This window comes from Stegodyphus dumicola, chromosome 7 (assembly GCF_044657685.1).
Source record: "Stegodyphus dumicola isolate Sdum_Otavi_A_Nest chromosome 7, ASM4465768v1".
Classification (NCBI taxonomy): Eukaryota; Metazoa; Arthropoda; class Arachnida; order Araneae; family Eresidae; genus Stegodyphus; species Stegodyphus dumicola.
In genome coordinates this window covers 32629231-32650292 of record NC_140774.1, presented here as the reverse complement: position 1 = coordinate 32650292, position 21062 = coordinate 32629231, and the positions used below count along the sequence as shown (strand labels likewise).

Below are 21062 nucleotides of genomic sequence, written 5' to 3'. Positions count from 1 at the left end.
TTCAGAGTTTGTTTAGAAAACTGCTCTTGTTGACTGTAGCGAATTCGCGGATTAGCTTTCTCTAGCTGTTCTGAATTAAGTTCTGTTGAACGCTTGTGTAGTTAAAAGATAACTGCTGTGAGATATTGTAATTCTGTACAAATAGCTGAGGAAATTTAGGCATTTTTGTTTTATTTGTTGTGATAATAATAAATTTTGTTCATTTTTCATCGGACTTGTGCATTCAATTCAAACGAACCCGTACGCACGCAGCAATATGTTAGCTTAGCACAGTTTTGCATAAAAATCTATCATTTAATTTTTCACATGGTGACCAAAATACAAAGGTACACGTAACCCTAAATAATTTGCTTAATTCTAAACGTACAAAATTCGTTTATCAGATACTGTCTGTTTCTCCCACTACAGGCCCACCAGCGGCCGAGCGGTAAAGTCGCTGAACACTGGTAGTTCAGTACGAGGTTCGAATCCCACGAACGGGCTGGCTGCATGGGCGTTTTCTTGGTTTTCCCCATGCGTAACGTGTATACGAGCCAGTTTCCCTTAGAAAGTCCTCCACAAAGTCATCCCTGCCCTTAGGCAGATAGCCCTAGTGTGCTTTGCCATAATTAAATACACCTCCACGCCACTTCTCCCACTGCAATTTGTAATTACATGCATCCATGAGAGGCGTGTTATGCGGCTGGCGAACCTGGCAGCCACCATGCTCCGAAAAGGCTCCATATGCACACAATTGTCTGAAATTACAAGATCTTACTAATTAAGAAACGATAATATTTATTATAATTGCCTAAATAAAATAATATGTTTAGCAATATATTTTACATAAAAGTAACAAAACAAAAATGATAGTTACATTCTAAGTTTCGTCACAGTCATCACAACTAATTTTTTCTGTTCTTACAAATTAAGTGCTGAATATTCCCGAAAACGACTACTGGTAGTTCCAAGTAATTTTGTGCTTCAACGGATGTGATCGCATTGATGAGAAAATGACTACACTTAGCTTAATCTTTTTGCTTTCGAAGAAATGCTGGTCAGTTTCAGATATTAAAGAAGTCACCTATGTGAAATGTTTCTATAAGTTTGGTTTGAAAGAATCACTGAAGATCTTCTATTGGCAAATCATCGCTGAGCTATTAGCAGTAAATGACCTTCCTCATTTTTTAATTATGTTTGGCAGTTCTATAAATAAAAATCGTTAATGACTGTTACAAATCAAACTGCTTTAGCGATTTAGATAGCTTTGTTCTCCTTAGTATTCGGATTCGCTACTTCGGTGCAAGTTGAAATGTGCATCGTTTATGGCAATATTCTTTTCGTTTTGGTGAAGATGGTTATTACAGTTTCACATTTGTTAAACTGGTAAGTAAAAACATTTATAATATTGTGTGAATATCTTTCGAGAATGAGGTATCATTTCAGTTGAATTAAATTTAAAAAAAAATTACCGTATTATGGAGATTAATGACAATTTCTAAATTACCCTATTTTGCAAGAAAATAAATATTTTTCCGTTCTGAAATTTATATGTTTCTTCAGTTTCGTTTCGTTAATAAAATTCGAAAATGTTTCGGGTGTTAATATTTTTACTTTTTATAAAATCCAATCTGCAATAAACAATAAAATATAAAAACTATATTATTTTGCCCCATACTTATCTTTAACTTATCTTTCATATTACAGCAACGTAACTGTCAACATATAAAAACAATATTTGTTTCTTAATAATATCTTGTACCAAGTTTGTTAACAATTTATATCATTAGTATAGTTAAATAATGTTTCGGATGGGGTGTATTATTTATCTTTGCTATAAATTTCTCTTCCAAGTGTATAGTATCAATTACATCAAAAATAAAATTCTCTAGCAGCTGGTCGTTGTCTACACGTGTTTCCCAATGAAATTTCTTTACAGACCGTTTTATATTTTGAGCAACATACTGGAACTTATTAAATGCTTTTAATATAGGATATAGAAGTGAATTTATTGGTGGAAAAACTTTTGTGGTTCTGGATCAAAATGCAATTAAACTGAAATTTAAAACTTTCCATTGAAAACTCGATTACCATTTTATCCTTCTTTTTGATGGCACATATATTAATACAATTGACTTGTATATGAAATTTTAATCTTATCAAATTATAAAGAGCATAATTCTAATCTTATCAAATTACAATGGTGTTAGAACCTTTATTTCTTGTAATTTTGTACTTATTAATTAAAATTATATTAATTAATTAATATAATTTTAATTAATAATAAGTACAAAAACTCTAACTTATATTTCAATAACCGCTATTGCGTAATGAATTTTTAACGTAAAAAAAGATGCGATTGCAATGACATCTTTGACAATTAAAGAACAGAATCATAGTCTCCCCTCCCCCTCCCCCCAAAAAAGGAAAAGTACTTTTGATAAAGTAATGAAAGATCTAAACCTCTTTGATCCCGTGAAACTCCAACATCTATTTTCGGAACTTTTATAAACGGTGGAAAAAAATCCCACTTTTCTCGATGTTAGTGATTTTGACAAATATAAAATTAATTTATCAGCGTTATAAATAAAATTATCACAAAGGAAGTTATGTAAGCCCGAATTCTATTTTCAAAAGTCAACAATGACGAAAGCCAGAAGAAATTCGAGAACTTACAAATTTTTATTTCACAGGAAACCCTAGAGATGGCGCCATGAACTTTAATCAATAGTTCACTTATCAGCGGTGAGCTTGGCAGCAAAGAATTTTTTCTTCAAAAACTTTTGTGGAATTGGTTTGCAATTTGCAATGCAAAGAATTCTTTGCATGGAAACTTGTAATAGAAATTCTGTGATAACATCAGCAAGCTTTAAACAAAAACTTTCCGATTGTTGGAAATCGTACCAATGCTGAGAAGATGAAGCATACGGCAGTTAATCATTCCATAGCTTCTAAGGATCCAGAAACTGTCGCCTACACCAGAGGAATTGTGGGGCCAGATCAAAAAAGAAGGAACATTCCGGAATTATCCGTTGCTGTTGGTGTGTACTTCTTTTGTTTTTTCATATATATTTAATATTATTTCACGGACGATTTCTAAAGCATTATTTCATGTGATACTTTTTTTATTTCAAATTTCGGAAATGGAAGTTTTTCGTACATTTTATATGTGACATTTATTAGATGACAGACGGGTTTTCTTCCGCAGAGAGCCCGTTGGTTTTTTGCCATAGTGCCTCCATAATTTCTTAAAAACTTAAAATGTTTACATAATTCAGTATTAATATTCTGGCTTATATAAATCTTGGATCATTTTTGGTGTTGGCGATAATTTTCAAAGTCGCGCCAAGGCTGCACCGTCGGCTATTCACTGTGCAATATTGCAAATAGGATATGGTGTTAACATGTAAAAATTTTTAGTAATTGTTTTTGGTGCCATCCATTTCGGAAACACTGCTCCTTGGCGCTATTACTGTCGTGAAGAAAGAAAAAAAAAAAAAAAAACGGAGATACCCGACTGTCAATTTTCACCAACCTCTATCATAAAAGTTAAAACTTGTAAACTGGATCCGTGTTAGTGTATAAGACGTTTTAATTACTGCTGGGTGCTTGGCAGGGCATGGATATTTTTGTCGCCAAACCAATGTTATCAAACCGTTCTACCAATAAGCGATGATCTATTTTGGGGTTAATAACATTTTAAGTTTCAGTTCACGAAGTAACCGAGAATTTCATCACGTGTTGCGATATCATAAACTATATGAACTTCCCATTTAATTCGAAACGTGTCCAATCGAAACTGAAAGTTTTGTATCCTGTATTTAACCCATGAAGAAGCTGAAACAGTATTTTTATCGGCTATTCACTGTGCAATATTGCAAATAGGATCTGATGTTAACGTGTAAAAATTTTTAGTACTGTATATCACGTTCTAGTAACATACGTAATTCTATGAAATTTCTGAGCAGATATTGGGTAATGGTTGTCATAAAATAAATTGTATTTCTAAAGAATTAACGGTCGTCAGCTGCTGAATTTGGTGAGTATGTAAATATATATATGTATATTCTTAATTGTTATAATGTAGAACATTAGTAGAAAATTTAGTTCACCTCCCCGTAGAGTATGCGAAATTTAATATTTCTAGCAGTTATGAATTATTTATGTTCTTTTAAGAAGTGAATGAGAAATTACGTTTGTTTAATAATGAAATTCAATTAAAAATAATAAGGTAAATAATAGCAGAATTAGTTCAGTAATGAATAATTTTCTGTAGTATAATATAATGAGTTTCACGAAGTTATTAATAGCATATATAATTTACCGAAGATGTAACTTCCATATTCTTTATTGAATACATCTCCTCTGCATTTCTTGTATGCATGCGAAATTATTTCCAATATCAGATTATGAACAGTTACAGCAAAAAAGCAAGAACATAGAATATAGCAATACAATATAAAAAAAAAAAAAAAACTCTAACAGAGTCCATTAATCTAACATATATCTTGCCTTTCAGTAACGCTCGGTGAGAAAAGTCTTGCGCAGAGCAGGACAGTAGAGTAGATGTGCATCACCTCTCCAGAGCTGCACAGAGTGCATATTGGAGAAGGAACAATTGAATTATGGAGATGATATCGTAGGCAGTCATATCCGGTGGCAAGGAGGAATTCAGCGACCGCTCTATGCCTTGGGCCATTACACAAATTTGGGGTAGCATTCTTCGAAGACTTATGAGAAACATGATGATAGAGATCTTCCTGAGCACGTACACGAAAAATCTTTTAATAAGAGCCTCCCTAACAGTATGGTAAGGCAAAGGATGATAAATATTCTGCATGGTTTAAAGCACCTTTTTTTGCCAGGAAGTCCACGTTCTCGTTACCTGGAACTCCACAGTGGGCAGGAACCCACTGGAGGACTATAGTTTTCTCAAGTGATGCCAGGTTTTTTTTTAGATAATGTTGACAATCCAATATGTCCTGTGATTATGGGATTTTTATCTGAAACAATAGCCAACAGGGCAGCTCGGGAATCATTGAGGATAACAGCTCTTGTAAATTTTTCCAAGTGACATGGCAATTGGTACAGAGCTGTGCAAATCGCAGCAATTTCACCTTCAAACGCAGAACATCGGCTTACAAGGATATAGAAAGAGAACATTTTGGAGAAATTTCCGGCACTTGCATTAGGGCCATCAGACAGGAGGGATCCATCAGTAAAGATCCGAAGCCACTCTGGTTCAGGGTAAAAAATATTTAATACTTCGATAGCGAGGGCTCGCAGAATAGAGGCATCCGTATTACTTTTGGTTACTTTTTGACCCAGGTCAAGATTAATCCAGAAAGATTTCAGATTTATAGGATTTTGTTGTGGAACAAGTAATTCTGGGTCGTTCATTAAACCAAGTGAATTTTTTAACTGAAAAACTCCCTGTAGAAAGCCTATCTGGATCTTTAGATTTCTAATCAGATCTTGATTGACTTCATTCCAGAGTGAAAGACATCCAGGAACTCTAATTATCTTTTCCTAGAGAATTAAGGCCTTCTCTTGAATTGCGGTTCTTAAGTGTTTATCAGCAGTTAACAGAAACATGGCGTCAATCGGGGTGGTCTTCACGGCTCCAGAAATAATACGTAAGCACCAAGTTTTGGATTTTTTTCAAGGGTATAGAGTACATTTTCTCCGGCCACAACAAGTGGTTCACAGTAAGTCAAAAGGGGGAGGATAAACGAATGATAAGTTTGGAGCAGGGTTTATCTAGTGCAGCCCCACCTTGCCCAAGCAAGGCATTTAAGGCCGCTGAGTCTCTTCGTAGCACGGTTGGACAAGTCCTCTACATGTGGCTTCCATGTTAGTTTGCAGTCAAACATCACACCTAAATATTTAAATTTATTGCACAAGGGGATTTGGGTACTCTTATAAGTCAGCTGTAGATCCGAAGATTGGTGTATAAGTGAGAAAGTCAGGCAATATGATTTATTTAAGTTCACCTCCATATTATTAGTGCCACACCAAACTTCCAAAGCATTCAAGGCAGCAGAGAATTAGTCTCTATGTTTCTCACTGCACTCTAACTGTCCAGAAAACCAAATCATCAGCATATAAGTGGCACTTGATGCCAGAAATCTCTCGTATTTTAGAAATCAAATTAATATAGATGTTAAAAAGGCAGCAGCTGCTAACAGCTCCCTGTGGGAAACTTGTTTATAAGATCTTAGATTTCGATAGAGCGTTGCCGTACCTGACTCTGAAAGAGCGCTGGCACAGGAAGCCTCTAATCCAATTTAAAATATCCGATGCCTAGTCTCGATAGTTTCAGTAGAAGGCACTCCCACCATATTTTGTCGTAAAAAAAAAAAAAAAAAAGCTTAATATTTATTTGTTTACTTTATTAAACATTTCTTTCAACGCGCGCATGCGTAAAGCATACATTTCATATAGCCGAAATTACAAAATTGCAACCAGAAAACTATTTGATGTGTATTCGTGATATTTATAATGATGAGGAATTTGATTTAAGTCATATCAAAGACGGAGTACATCGAGATGAAGTACTATATTTAGTAAGGAATTGTAAGCCGAATAAAATAAAAACATCTGCCCTGAAGATATAGTTCTGACAGATCAATTTCCAGTTCATTGCGCACCGTGACGCCCCCCCCTTCTGCAGAGCAGCGTGAAATTGATAAACAGATTTCGGAATGGTTAGAGAAACAAAGGATATGCCTTTATCCATTTTTTTGCAGCAGTTCCACTTTTTGTTTTATGGACATCAAAACATGCTTTCGCTTTGTAGATCCTTTGGCAGTTCCAGAATCGGAAATTCTTTTTGACATAATTGAAAGTTCAAACTTACTTTTATAAAATTGCTCTAAGAGTCTGCAAAAAATAATAAGCAAAATCCAATTCGAAGATTAAGGAACAACGCAATCTGCAACATTAACTGAAATAGATAATTTTAGCTTAGCTTATACCATCCGTTATACATTAAACTCGCATGCGTAACCGCAATATGCGTTTACGCATGCGCAGAAAGTTTGTAGCTTTGAGGTCCGGATTATGGAAATTTGGATTAAAGACTTTTGAATGTACCAGTAAGCGATATTGGTCTATAGTTGCGGAGACTATCCCTATTTTTGTCTTTCATGCGTATGGGAATAATGATACAAGTTTGCCATTCAGCTGGTACAATACCAGTGTTCCAAATTAAATTGAAAAAGATCCAAACAGTATTATATGCTGTAGGACCAAGATGGGAGTGAAACGCAGAATGGATTCCATCTCCATCAGGTGATTTACAGCAAGGAAGGCTTCTTAGAGCATAAGTCAATTCATCTCGAGTAATGGATGCCTCAGAAACTGAATCAAATTCCGACTGCAGAGGTGTAGTTTTTTTTTTTTTTTGCTTTAATCCAGACGAATGTATTTTTGCATAAGTGTTTTTGTTATTAGATGTACAGAAATGCTGTGCAAAAGCATTTGCTGCAGAAAAATTCGAAGAAAGTTGTTTAACTATGAAGGTTTGTTTAGGTAAGCCAGTAGTATCATTCATTAGGTTGCCTACAAATTTAAATGTTCTTTTACTATCAGTTTGGTAATTTATATTTGAAATAAATTAATTAAATGAGGATCGTTTACTGGTAATACGAGCCTTCATAAAGTATGCAGATTGTTTTCTCCAAGCCCGAACATCGCAGGGTTGGGAGGTCAACTTTGGCTTTCTTCTAAGCCTGTCTCTCTTAGCTTTCAGTGAGGTCAGTTCATCTCTCCAGAAATATTTATATTTCTTTTGCCTTCCTCTAGGGATGGACTTTTTAGCGCAAGATATCATTGTGGCCTCGATAATTCATTAAACTTCATTGGGATTTAAAGTAAAGCCAAGTTTTTCATGATTAAGGCCATGTTTCATCAATTTAGTAAAGAGAGGCCAATTCGCTTTCTTAAATTCCAAGAGACTTTTGATGGTGAAAAGGGCCTCCGATCCGTTTTGAGTATTTTAACTTTTGCAAACACTTGTCTGTGTCCTGATCCAGGGTCCTCCAAGATGCTATGTTTTGTAAGATTGTAAAGGTCTGATTAATAGACAGATTTTAGAGCAATTCAAATAAAGTATTTTAGCTGCCTTTATCAATGCTTGTTGTAATTTATGTAACTATCTTTAAAATGAAAACTTGATATCTGTAACAAAAGAGAGCATCAAGATTTTCATGAAGGGCATTGCGTTGAATCTACCTGAATATTATTTCATTCAGTCGTTCTCGACCTTAAATTAAATCTGACTCTATTTAATAACTCTTGAAAAGAAGTATTTAAAATAAACAATTTCATTTTTCTTGCTTAAGAAAGTCAAAACTTTATTTCGTACGTTTTACACACTTAAGGAAATCCAAACATTATTTTTCTAATCTTTCTTACTGTTGTCAAAAAAGATAAACAAAATGCTCTCTAAAATATAATGAAAACAATGCCCGTTGAATATTGTTAAGAAATATAAAATCATGCAGCTTGCAACATACTTACACCTTTTGATTTTCTGAAAAGGGTCTATGAAAATAAAAAAAAAAAAAAAAAAAAAAAAAATGTTCTGCTCAATAGACTTGCACAGTACTCAATATACTCACAATATAAATTAAATAATAATACAGAACATATACTTAAAAACAGCACTTATAATGAGGTTTGATAATTTTTCTGCCACATCTAGTTTTTATTTCAAAAGCAGTCCTTTAAAGTCACTGTTCCTTTTAACATTTTCAAATTTATGAGGAATGATCCTTTTATCAGAAACAGTGTGCATGAAATTTCATTCAAGTTTTTTAGCTCTTAATAAAGTGTTCAGATTGGTAATTTCTAAAGGGTATAGCCATTGGACAGGGCATATGAGTTGTTCTGTTTTTACTTAACTACTCTCATGATTGTTCTTTCCAGGAAACACCTTTGTGTCTGTTACCCAAAGGCCAGAACAATATTTTTTTTGTTATCGCATCCAAGCAGAACAACTTCACTGACACTTATCTGTTTCAGACTGTTCTTATTGAAATTCTGCTGCATTAAAAGACCTAAATATTCTTCCCTAAATCATTTTTAACTCCTGCCATAGCTTTTGTTGATACTGTTACGGATTTTGTATTTAGTTAGCTATTTTCACTAGAATTATAATTAAAATTGTATATTCCGGTGCAAAGCAGCACGAGACTGCAATACAAGAACTCGGGCATTTAAGATTTAATTTGAAGGTAAAAGTATATTTCAGAGTACCCCGTGGTGATTTTTTGGCGGTACATAGATACCAAGTTTGTGCAATTCTTTGACTTGTTATTTTGGCTTGTGTAGCGGCGATTTCTGGGCCAAAAGTTGCCGCAATACAAAGCCAAAATAACAAGACAAAGAATTGCACTAACTCTGTATCCATGTACACATCGACCTATTTTTACTTAAAAAAACAGCCCAGAATTGCACAAAAATGGCATTGTGCACTCTCTTGACTTTATCCATGTACACATCAACCTATTTTCACTTAAAAAAAAAATCAGAGAATTGCACAAACTAGGCTTTGCGCACTCACTTGATTTTGTCCATGTACACATCAAACTACTATATTCACTTAAAAAGTCAAAGGAGCAGTCAACAAAAAATAAATAATCTGAATAAACTACATTTTAAACCAAACAATTAAATAACATAAAAAAGGAAATTCATCTTAGCACTATATGAAGGAAATATCCACTTAACTGATTTATGAATTTACACGTCTTCAGTCAAACAAAATTCCTTAACGGCATCCAAACACTTCCTAAAATTATCTGAACTAGAATCTGTATACTGGTCTCGCCACATAAATTAAAAAAAAATAAGAGTAAAAAATATCTTCTGTTCGAAAATATCCGATATTCAACCATACACATTTCCTTCCTCCAAACAGGACACTTAATAATGGCTACTAAATATTCATTCATTTACACACCAGTCAATTAATGCTTTTTTCCCTTTCATTCCAAATAATACTGAAACTTCAAATTAATCTTGCCACATTCAGCTAATTTATCGTGTAAACCACAAAATAACAACGTACTAATCCATCACACAGGAGCCTTTACCCGAAATCCGACACACGCTTTCAAAATTTTTTCCCATGATTCAAATTCACCACAACCAGTTATGCCATAATACGTTTTCCATAGCATTCAACTACTCAGGTTGTCATAAATGAGACAGCAACTTGGCAAGAACTGAGACAACAACTTGGCGATAAATGAAACAACAACTTGGTGATAAATGAAACAGCAAATTCACGATAATACAAGGAGTACCCTAAGTCAACTCTAACCAATTTGAATAAATGTAATGCTCGACGTAAGGAGAAATTTTGGAGAACAACCTCTGAATGAGAAGTCTGCCAGATTATGACTGCCAGGAGTATGTTTCCATGAATCCACTGAAATGATGCTTTCGAATTTCCTTAACTCTATTTTTAACGAAAGTACCCCAATTATCATCATTCTTAACTCAAAATGAAGCAGTAGAAGAATCCATCCACATGTGGTTGGAAATGCTGCCAAATTTATTTCTCTTCTAATGTAAGATATAATGCATGCTCCTGCGCAACAGGCTAACCAACCTGGGAATTGTTGCTTTCGTCAAGGGAGCAACTCTGCTCTTAGCTTGAATTAAATAAACTTCATCACTGTTTTCTCTACGAAAAAATATAACTGCACTGTAAGCAGATTTACTAGAATCTACAAATGAAGACTTAATCCTTCTCAGAAACCATCACAATCAACTCATCTTGGAATTTTAATTTCCTATACAGTACAAAGTCTGAGATCTGGATATCCAGAATGATCTAAAATCAGGACCTGAAAGCCACCAACAACTTTATTTCGTATGCTTTACGCATGTGCATTTTATTAGCCCTTGCTCATAATAAAACACGTGGAGTGTCCCGATTCTTAATTTCACTTCGACACTAAATAAAATATTTTGTTATTGAAGAAACAATCATTTTAACATAAATTTGTGTAATGGATAATTTGGCACCGTTGCTGCATGTCTGCTTGGCACATACATCTCAAACTGAAACATTCTACATCGATAACATCGTTGATTTTACACGTTATCCTTGATTTTACATGCACTAATATTTTATATCCCTGACACCAATCTGGCTAATTATTATTTATTATATTTTGCTTTCATCACCACATGCTTATCAATACATGACAACTTGAGTAATGACTCATGTAGCGATGGCTAAACAATTTTTTTATGTTAGTAATTGAATAATAGAGTATGGTTACCGCTTATGTTGACATTACACTTGGCGATGGTTAGAGATTTAAGATAAATGTCCTAAAAATTGTTGATGAGGAAAAATTGAACAAAATTTTCTTTCCATGTGGTAAAAATAGATTTTCTTAATGATACTCATAGGTCAAAAGATTACATTTAGTGCTATTTGAATTAAGAATAACTGATTTGTTATTCACATGAACCCAGAACCAGCACCAGGGCTTTTATGGCCACACCAGGTGGCAGAATTTAGTGAAGGCGCTTGGTAGCAGAATGTAGGACCCACAGAGACTGTATCAGACAGTAAGATATCTAGTGCCGGTCTTCAATAAGTTAACTATAAGGGGGAATTTATTTATTCAGGACTCGGATAAGCCTTAAGCATGTGCAGGAAATAGACATGAGTATAATAAATAACTAATACAATTCAGGCTTAATTGTCTCTGCGTGTCATAGAAGCAAGATAAAATTTAGCAGAATAACTTAAGTTACCAATCTCGTGATACATAGCCAAATATGTATAGTGAATGAGATACAGTGGATGGACAAAAATATGGAAACACCTTGTGAAATGCGTGTTTGAAAAGAAAGATTGATTTTAATGAAATATGTAGGGGGCGCTGGCATTTTTGACTACTGACGCCACCTATACAACTTCGTAAATGTGCTAAACAGTTCAGTTGTTGTCGGAGTACTGTTATGTGAGGTTGTCATTGCATTATGTCAGAGTTAACAGACTTCGAACATGGACAAATTGTTGGAGCACGTATAGTAGGTGCTTCCGTAAGCAAGGTAGCCGAGGTGTTTAGTGTTTCAAGAGGTACTGTATTGAAGATTTATTCCGCATATTTGAAAAGCGGAAAAACATCATCTGCTAAATCACAGCGTGGACGAAAGTGTGTCCCGAGTGATCGTGACAGACGATCATTAAGGGCAATTGTGACGAAAAATAAGAAGACCACAGCTGCAAAAGTTACTGCTGAAATGAATGTTGTGTTACCGAACCCTGCGAGTACCAAAACAATTAGAAGGGAGCTTCATAAGCAGGGAATTGCTGGCCGTGCTGCAATTGAGAAGCCACTCATCAGTGATGCTAATGCTCGTAACAGGAAAAGGTGGTGTTTAAGTCATAAAGTCTGGACTATAGAGCAATGGAAGCGAGTAATATGGTCTGACGAGTCTTCTTTCACATTGTTTCCCACTTCTGGCCGAGTTTACGTCTGGAGAACGCAATTTCAAGCCTATAATACAGACTGCTTGTTGCCAAGAGTGAAACATGGCGGGGGTTCTGTTATGTTTTGGGCAGCCATATCGTGGTTCTCTGCTAGCCCCATGATAACTGGTCAGGGCACATGACTGCCAAGACTTATGTGAACGTTTTGGCCGATCAAGTTCATCCCATGATACAAACTTTGTTCCCCGATGGTGATGGTGTCTTCCAAGACGACAAAGCCCCTGTTCACACAGCTCACATTGTCCAGGACTGGTTTTCTGAGCATGAGGATGACTTGTCCCATCTCCCCTGGCCACCACAGTCACCAGACCTGAATGTTATCGAACCTTTGTGGTCTACATTGGAACGGAAAGTGCTTTCTCGTTATTCACCGCCAACATCGTTATCTGAACTTGCCACCGTTTTGCAGGAAGAATGGTATAATATTCCCTTGGCAAACATACAGGAACTGTATTTATCCATTCCGAGAAGACTGCAAGCTGTTTTAGATGCCAACGGGTTTCCTACACCATATTAAGCAAAGAAATATGTTTTTTTAAAGGTGTTTCCATATTTTTGTCCAACCCCTCTAGCTCATTCACTATACATATTTTATGATCATACTCTTGAATTTTAAAGATTTCTGGATATTGCAAACCAAAGGTGAAATTTTCCAATTAAAGGATTTTGTAAAGAAATGTGGAGAAGCAGTAATAAACAAAGATGATATAAAAGAAGTTTTTTATTGTGATGACAATGCTCCTTAATCATCAGTCAATTAATGGATGGCAAAATATGTATAGTTCTAGATCCAGAAAATATCGCTACAGATAGTGAAGAAAGTGACAGAGGTTATTGAAAACGAAAAAATTTCGATTGACAGGTTAGTCTGAATTATCCACACAGCAATTACAGAACTTTAACAATATAACTAAACAAGAAATTATGTTTGTCTACAGAATTAGAGAGAAAGTATTAAAAATGAAACAACTCATGTAACGATGCCTGAACAATTTTTTATATATTTATTTAATTTTTTTTGTTAGCAATTGAATAATAAAGGAATATAGTAACCTTTTATGTTGACAATACGTTTGGCGATGGTTATAGATTTAAGTTAAATGCACTAAAAAATGTTGAAGAGGAAAAATCTACCAAAAATTTTTTTTCCATATGCTAAAAATAGATTTTGTTGATGATACTTATAGACCCAAAGATTACATTTAGTGCTGTTTGAATTAAGAATAACTGATTTGTTATTCATATAAACCCAGAACCAACAGCAAGGCTCATATGGCCGCATCAAGTCGCAGAATTTGGGACCCACAGAGACTGCATCAGGTGGTAAGATATCCAGCACTGTCCCTCAATAAGGCTTAAGTATATGTGGGAATTTATTTATTCAGAACTGTGATAAGCCTTACGCATGTGGAAGAAATAGACATAAGTATGATAAATAACTAATACAATTCAGGCTTAATTGTCTCAGTGCGAAATAGAAGCAAGAAAAAATTTAACAAAACAACTTGTTAGTTGCCAAGCTCATGGTGCATAGCTAAATTTGATGATGATAGCCACTAATTTTAAAGGTTTTCGGATATTGCAAAACAAAGGTGAAATTTTCCAATTAACGGATTTTGTAAAGAAATGTGGAGAAGAGGTAATAAATGAAGATGATTATAAAAAGTTTTTCATTGTGATGACAGTGTTTCTTAATCATCAATCAATTAATGATTGGCGAAGTCTGTAGTATGGTTCTAGATCCAGAAAATACCACTACCAATAGTGAAGAAAGTGACAGAGAAATTACTGAAAACGAGAAAATTTTGATTGACAAGTTAGTCGGAATTCTCGAAACGGCAGTTACAGGACTTCAACAGTGTAACTGAACAAGAGATTATGTCCGTCTACAGAATTAAAGGGAAAGTATTAGCTCAAAAAATGAAGCAACTTAAACAACTTACATTGAAAGAAATGTTTAATAAGGTAAACAAATAAATATTAAGCTTTTTCTTGTAAATTTTGATACCTTTTAGATCATAAATATTTCATAAATCATGATTTCATGTTTTTAATTTTATAATTTCTACATGCCATCTTACTAGATTTAAACTGATGATCTAATGTATGGAAAAATCTCAGATCCGGAATCGCTGAAGTCCTGATGAGTCCAGATTTCGGACTTTGTTCTGTATATATATGACTATAACAAAGCATTCAATATCTATTGATTTAGAGTAAAGTATTAGATGTTGTGAAGGTGATAAAGGATATATTGCAGTAGAACAACAGCTATTGTACTATGTATTGTAATAAAGATCTGATTTATATTGGAAAAGTCAGAAAAGTATGAATAATGAAGTTTATGTTGGCTTTCTTGGATTCAGCAGAAAATGCGATAAAAAATAGCCTTGATCAAAATATTGTTTTTCATTGTTTCACAGGCTGCCATTTTCTCACTTTCCAGTTTTAACTGTAAAAATTTCCAGGTTCATTCTTGTAAAATGGAGCTTTTTGAACGAAAAAAAACTGAAAGAGCATTGCCCTTCAGTGGATTTCGAGCCATATTTTTGGAAATGAGATGGCACATAGATTTGCCAAGGGCAGATCCCATATGGCCCAACCTGATTTTTCTTTACCTTTTCATAATATTAAATGAATTATATTTAATAAAATGAAAACTAGCAGAATATTTTTATATGCTGATGCAGCAAAGGATAAGAAGTGAAATATCCTACTCATCAAAAGAAACAAAATCTCAATTTCCTTACTTTGGGCTGCTGGAGTTGCTTGCTTTCATTTGACAATGGCCATAATTATGTACAGCAACATTTACATTGGATTGGAGTCAAGGATTCAGCATGTTGCCCTCTGTGTGATCAGAGTGATATGGATGGTGACCATCTCAAGAACTGCCCTATTATTTTAACCCTTTCCACACACTATCTTTTAAAGTTGGAATTAAAAAAAAAAAAAAATAGTAGGCAGTCTGATCAGGCCTAGAGGAGTACACAGGTTGAATTTTGTAAAAACACTTACCGTTTTAATTCTGTGAGTGTGCCCAAAGGGGGCTGACTGAATGAATAGAGCTTCAAAAGGAGCGCTGAAGCGAGCATTGTTAGGAAGTGCATAATAGAGTAAAAAATATTGTCTAAAAACGATTAAAAACACTAGATTCTGATTACCATAGCAGATTTAGCATTACCCAGGACGTACCACAGGGAGGTCTGCTCTTCTATTTCCCCTAAAAAAGCTCTTCTTGGTTATATGATGATAGTATGTGTATAAATGAAAAAAAAGTAACTTGGCTATATATTTACATTTCATAATTACACTTTAGTCTATTATTTTTCATGGTGGTTCTTTTAGAAACGAGTAACACTACCTTTGAAAATGCACACCCCAGCTGTTGCAAAGTACACAGAAAATATATAAATCAAATATATTCAAAACATTTCATTCAGTTGCGGGCTGCCTCTACCCGAGGCTGCATAATAAAGACAAAAAATTCTTAATAAGCGATTCTTTATTTTCATCAAAAACAGTCGTTCTCTTCAGAGATCAGCTTTCGTTCTGTCTACAAGCAAAACATTCGAAAATCTCAGCATGCAGGCTGACGTCATGAACAGCAGCGCCTCGCACCAGTTATTACTTCAGTTCATTTCACAGCATCCTTCCCCCCCCTTGAGACCAGAGATAAATAGAAGGGCTAGGTCATTCCTTTGTTCGACTCCTCGCCGACGCGAGCCTCATGGAGGGGGGGGGAACCAGAAGTAATCTGACGTGTCTCTGTTGCACCTGCTCTGATTTCGCCCCTTTAAAACTGTAGTTTCATTCATTTGCGAGACGATTTTCTGGAGATTGCATATCCCAAATTAATGTTAATCATACATATTTGTTTTCTAATAATGCAAATATTTAAAATAATTTGTGTATATATATATAGTTTTAGTCAGTTTTCCTTTTAAATTCTATATTTAAAGTATCCTTTATGTAATATGGCTTCTTGTGCTGTAGCAACGTGCCGTAACACTTATAGAAATACGAAAGGAAGAGATATTGTATTTCATGCTTTCCCAAATGATAATTTGCTTTTGACAAAAGAATGGATACATAAATGTCGAAGACAAGATTCTATTAATGTGAAAAACGCAAGAATTTGCAGCGAACATTTTCTGTGCAGTGATTATGAAGATGACATGAGAAATCGCTTGCTTGGAATGCCGCAAAAGAAACTGTTGAAATGCAATGCTGTGCCGAAAGTAAATTTATCGTGTGCAGTAAACGAAATAACACAAAGAAATCGGAGACATTTGAAAAGAAAACTAATGCAGAGTGCTTTTGAAAGACTACACGAATTAAGCCCAAAGAAAATTTATTTTGAGGCCGAGAACGAAATTGAAGCTGACAATAATAAATCAGATGTGAATGATTTTGAAATAAAACTCACAAGTGACAATGCCCTATGTGACAATATCCCTGAGTGCCCTAAGTGTAAAGATAAACAAGAATGTATTGATAATTTGAAGAACAAATAATATCCTTAGAAAATTGTAATAAAATATTGAAAAATTGAGAAAAGAAAAATTTTAGAATGTTTGCTCAGCGACAAAGAAGGTGGACGGCATCTAGAAAGAAATTTGTATCGGAAATTCAGAAATTAAAATCCCAAACAGCGAAATTTAGGAAAAAACAGAACAGATCGGAGAATTTGGAAAAACGTCTAAAGCATATTTTTACAAAGACGCAGATTAACGCATTGCTAGAAAAGAAGGAAAAAATCAGGTGGACTAGTGAAGATATTTCACGTTGCATTGTCATAAGAGCTCTGTCATCTAAAAGCTACGATTTTTGGAAAGAAAAAATGGAAATTCCTTTACCTAGCACTAGCACATTAAAGAGATGGTGCGCTAAATTTTCATGTAGTCCAGGAATTCAGAGTGATGTTCTTGCTGTAATGAAGGAAAGATGCCAATATTTGAATTCTGTAGAAAAAATATGCGTTCTCAGTTTCGACGAAATGCACATAGATTCTAAACTCTGCTATGACTCTAAACTGGACAAAATTCTCGGTCCTTTTCAAAAAGTGCAGTTTGTTTTAATCAGAGGTCTCATTTTGCAGTGGAAACAACCAATATTTTTTTATTTTAACACTCCAATGAAGAAACTTTTTTCACTCATAAGACATATTCAATCATCTGGAGTAGAAGTGAAAGCAATAGCGTCTGATTTAGGAGGATCTACTATGTGGAAAGAGTTACAGATTTCGATTAATAGTTCTCAGTTTCCAAATCCAGTATTCCAAACGAAAAAAATATGGGTTTTTGCAGATTTAGCGCACTGCCTCAAATTACTGAGAAACCACTTTTTAGATAAAGGATTTGTTTTAGAAGATGGAACTGTTTTAAATGTTGATATTATTAAAGAGGTTTTAAATAAAGATTCAGGAGAAATTAAATTGTGTCACAAACTAAAACCAAATTATTTAATGGTCAAGGGAAACGAGAGACAAAAAGTCGCTCCAGCGAAAACATTATTTTCAAGAAGTACAGCAAAAGGTATACTCCACCTCACAGGAGATAAAAAAGCATCCGACTTCTTTGAGTTAATCGACAATTTTTTCGATATTATGAATAGTACGAAAACATACCCTCCTTCAGATAAAATACTTAAAGCAGCATTTGGATTAAATGAACATCATGAAAAACAAATTCAAGTTTTGGAATTAATGAAGAAAGTCATTGGTGGATTAAGAGTTCAGGGAAAAGCCAACTTAGTGCCTTTCCAAAACGGAATAATAATTTCAATAAATTCTCTTTTTGGCCTACATCAGGATTTGAAATCATCGTATGATGCTAAATATATTTTAACCTCTAGATTAACTCAGGATGCACTTGAAAGTCTCTTTAGTCAGATTCGAGGTCTTAGTAGGTTTAATGACCATCCATCACCTAGTGAAGTTATACGCCGCTGAAAGCAATTAATACTCGCTAATAAGCTGCCAAATTTATCTTCAAAAGTATGCATGACTAAAGAAAGCAGAAATATTGATTCATATTTAACATCCGAAATACTTGAAAGGGCTTTGAAAACTGAGGAGGAAGATGCTTTTCCATTAAATACTACTGATGATTTGGATTTGGATTTCATAGAGGAACCTTCTCCTATGGCATGGGAATTAGAATTGAATTCCGACAGACAATTTTCGACAGCCGAAAAAGAAGCATTAACATATGTTGCAGGTTATATTGCCTATCGTGTGTGAGACAAAGACCCATCATTGGGAACAATATCTAAAAATAGTGCTGATGAACCATATTTAATTCAGAATGGATTAAATTATTGTCCTTAGGAGGTTTGACTACACCTTCTCATTCATGGATGAATACAGTTTATGAGTTCGAAAACATATTTTGTGCAGTTCATGGTACAACTTACTATAAAGGGAAGCATATAATTGGCTCTTTAATTAATAAACTGGAAAAATATTATCCTGGAGCTAACAGAGAAGCAATTCGTTTATTTTGCAGAGTGAGAACTTTTATTAGAATACGTTTCTTAAATAGAAATGCATATGTTTTTTCCCAAAGAAAAGCAACCCAAAAGGCAAAAAATGGATTGTTTCGAATGTGGCAGCCAATAAATAATGTTTCAACAACTTGTAGTTGCATCGCGACTGTACAAGTAAGCATGTATAATATGTTTTGATTTGAAATATTTCTAGATAGCATTTTAGAAGTTAATAGCGTAAAGCATATTTCAAATGAGAACTAATTCTGTTAAGTTATTGTTACAGTTATTTTTATTGTATCCTCTGTTATTATTGATTCGATTTTGTGTTAGCTTAGCATTCTAGATAAAATATATATAAAGTATAATATTAAAGTAATTGGCATAAGAAGACTTGCCCCCTAACCCCCACTTTTGAAAAATTAAATAATTATTTTAGGTACTGTGAGTAAAGTTGTTTTGTCTAAATTAAGATAACAATCTTACATGTATTTATTTAAATGAAATATTGATGTAAGCCTAAGTTACAAAATTATTTAAATAAAATATATGTTATTATACTGAATCGGGAGAAAAATATGCCAATGTAAAATGTACAATTAGGCTGAAACTCAAACTTAGATTAGCAGAAATTTTGCCGTATATAACCATACATGTTTAAAACTATGCCAATTTAAGGTTGTTTTTTGATTAATTTTAAATAGCTTTTATTATAGTTATCTTAGAAGCAGTAGTACAGTTCTCTTAGTTAACATGCAGATAAAGAAATGATTAGAAACAAACAGGCATTTAAAGAAAAAAATCCATGCAAATAAAAAAAGGCACTTTATGCTAAGAGTAGCACACTTTATCTATTATTTTAAAATTGAGTAAGTACTATTAAATTTTGTAATGTTCAGTGTAAAATGCATACTGCAGTAACATTGTCTCTTCCAAATTATAGCTATCTTTCACACACAGCTTATTTTAAACGCTGGTTCTTCAAATTTAAAACGCTAATTTCTATGTTGTCAACTGCATCTCCGCGCTCAGTGGCATCATTGCTACGTCATCACTCCTCACTGCATGTTTCAGGGAGAAACGCTCTATGAGCTAGCCCTTCTCTTTAGTCCTGCTTGAGACTCAGGTTGAGTCTCAAGCTCATAACAAACATTATTTAAAATAGCAAGTCTTTTTGGAGCTTTTACAAGTTGTCCAGAGGAGGAATATTGTTGCATTACCATTTTATCAGGTGCAATTCCCCCTTTTAACGTAGATCCAGCACTAGAATTAGATTCCTCTGCACCCAGTTTCTTATCAGGAATTATTTTTCTGTAATTGGCCTGTCTCTCTAGAGGTCATACAACTGTTCCATGCCGGGTCTTAAGTTTAACCATGCGAATCTTTCCATCACGTCCAGGGATCAATTCTGTAATTCAGGCTAAGGGCCTAAATAAACGTTTTTTGTTATCATCCTCCATCAGTACCATTTCTCCAACTACAGTTTCCTGAGATCGTTTTTCGTTATGCTTTTGAACCAGTTGACTAAGGTATTCTTTTCTAAATCGTTGTCTCAGATCATTTAACAATTTAATTCTATACTTTAATCTCTTATTAAGACTTGACGAATTTAATTCATCAAGATCTTCAACTTTGGAATTTTTGTTCTCGATAAGAAACACGGCGGGTGTTGGAGGGACAAATTCCTGTGGATCTTCAGAAACATACGTCAAGGGTCTACAATTAATTATAGTTTCACAATCACAAATAATAGTATAAAGTTCTTCACAATTAATAGTATAACACTGATTTACCTAAAGTACGTTTCAGCAATTCTTTTTCTGTATGAACCAAACTCTCCCACCAAGCTGCAGTAGGTGGAATAAATTTCCAAATTATCACTATAGATTATTCTAGGGTGTCCGCGCCTAGCAACAAATCGTCGAAGCGCCAGGAGAAACGCATCAGTAGAAAGAGAATTAACAAGTTCAAGGTGAATGGCACGGTACACAGCGCACGTGAACAGCACGGTCCACACCTTTCCTCCATTTTTTAAAAACGGGTCCAGCCAAATCAATATGATTTCAAA

The 21062-nt window shown here is 34.3% G+C and overlaps 1 protein-coding gene across 2 annotated transcripts in view; it reads left to right on the top strand.

The window, feature by feature from the left end:
• The first annotated feature begins 2723 nt into the window (after window positions 1-2723).
• Window positions 2724-21062, top strand: part of LOC118186841 (uncharacterized) — an 83521-nt gene continuing 65182 nt past the window's right edge. The window contains exon 1 of one of the 2 annotated variants that reach the window (XM_035357002.2): window positions 2724-3020. The gene's annotated coding sequence lies outside the window, so the exon portion shown is untranslated. Of the gene's footprint in view, window positions 3021-3696; window positions 4019-21062 lie in introns of those variants that run through there. The other variant, XM_035357001.2, reaches the window with a different exon arrangement.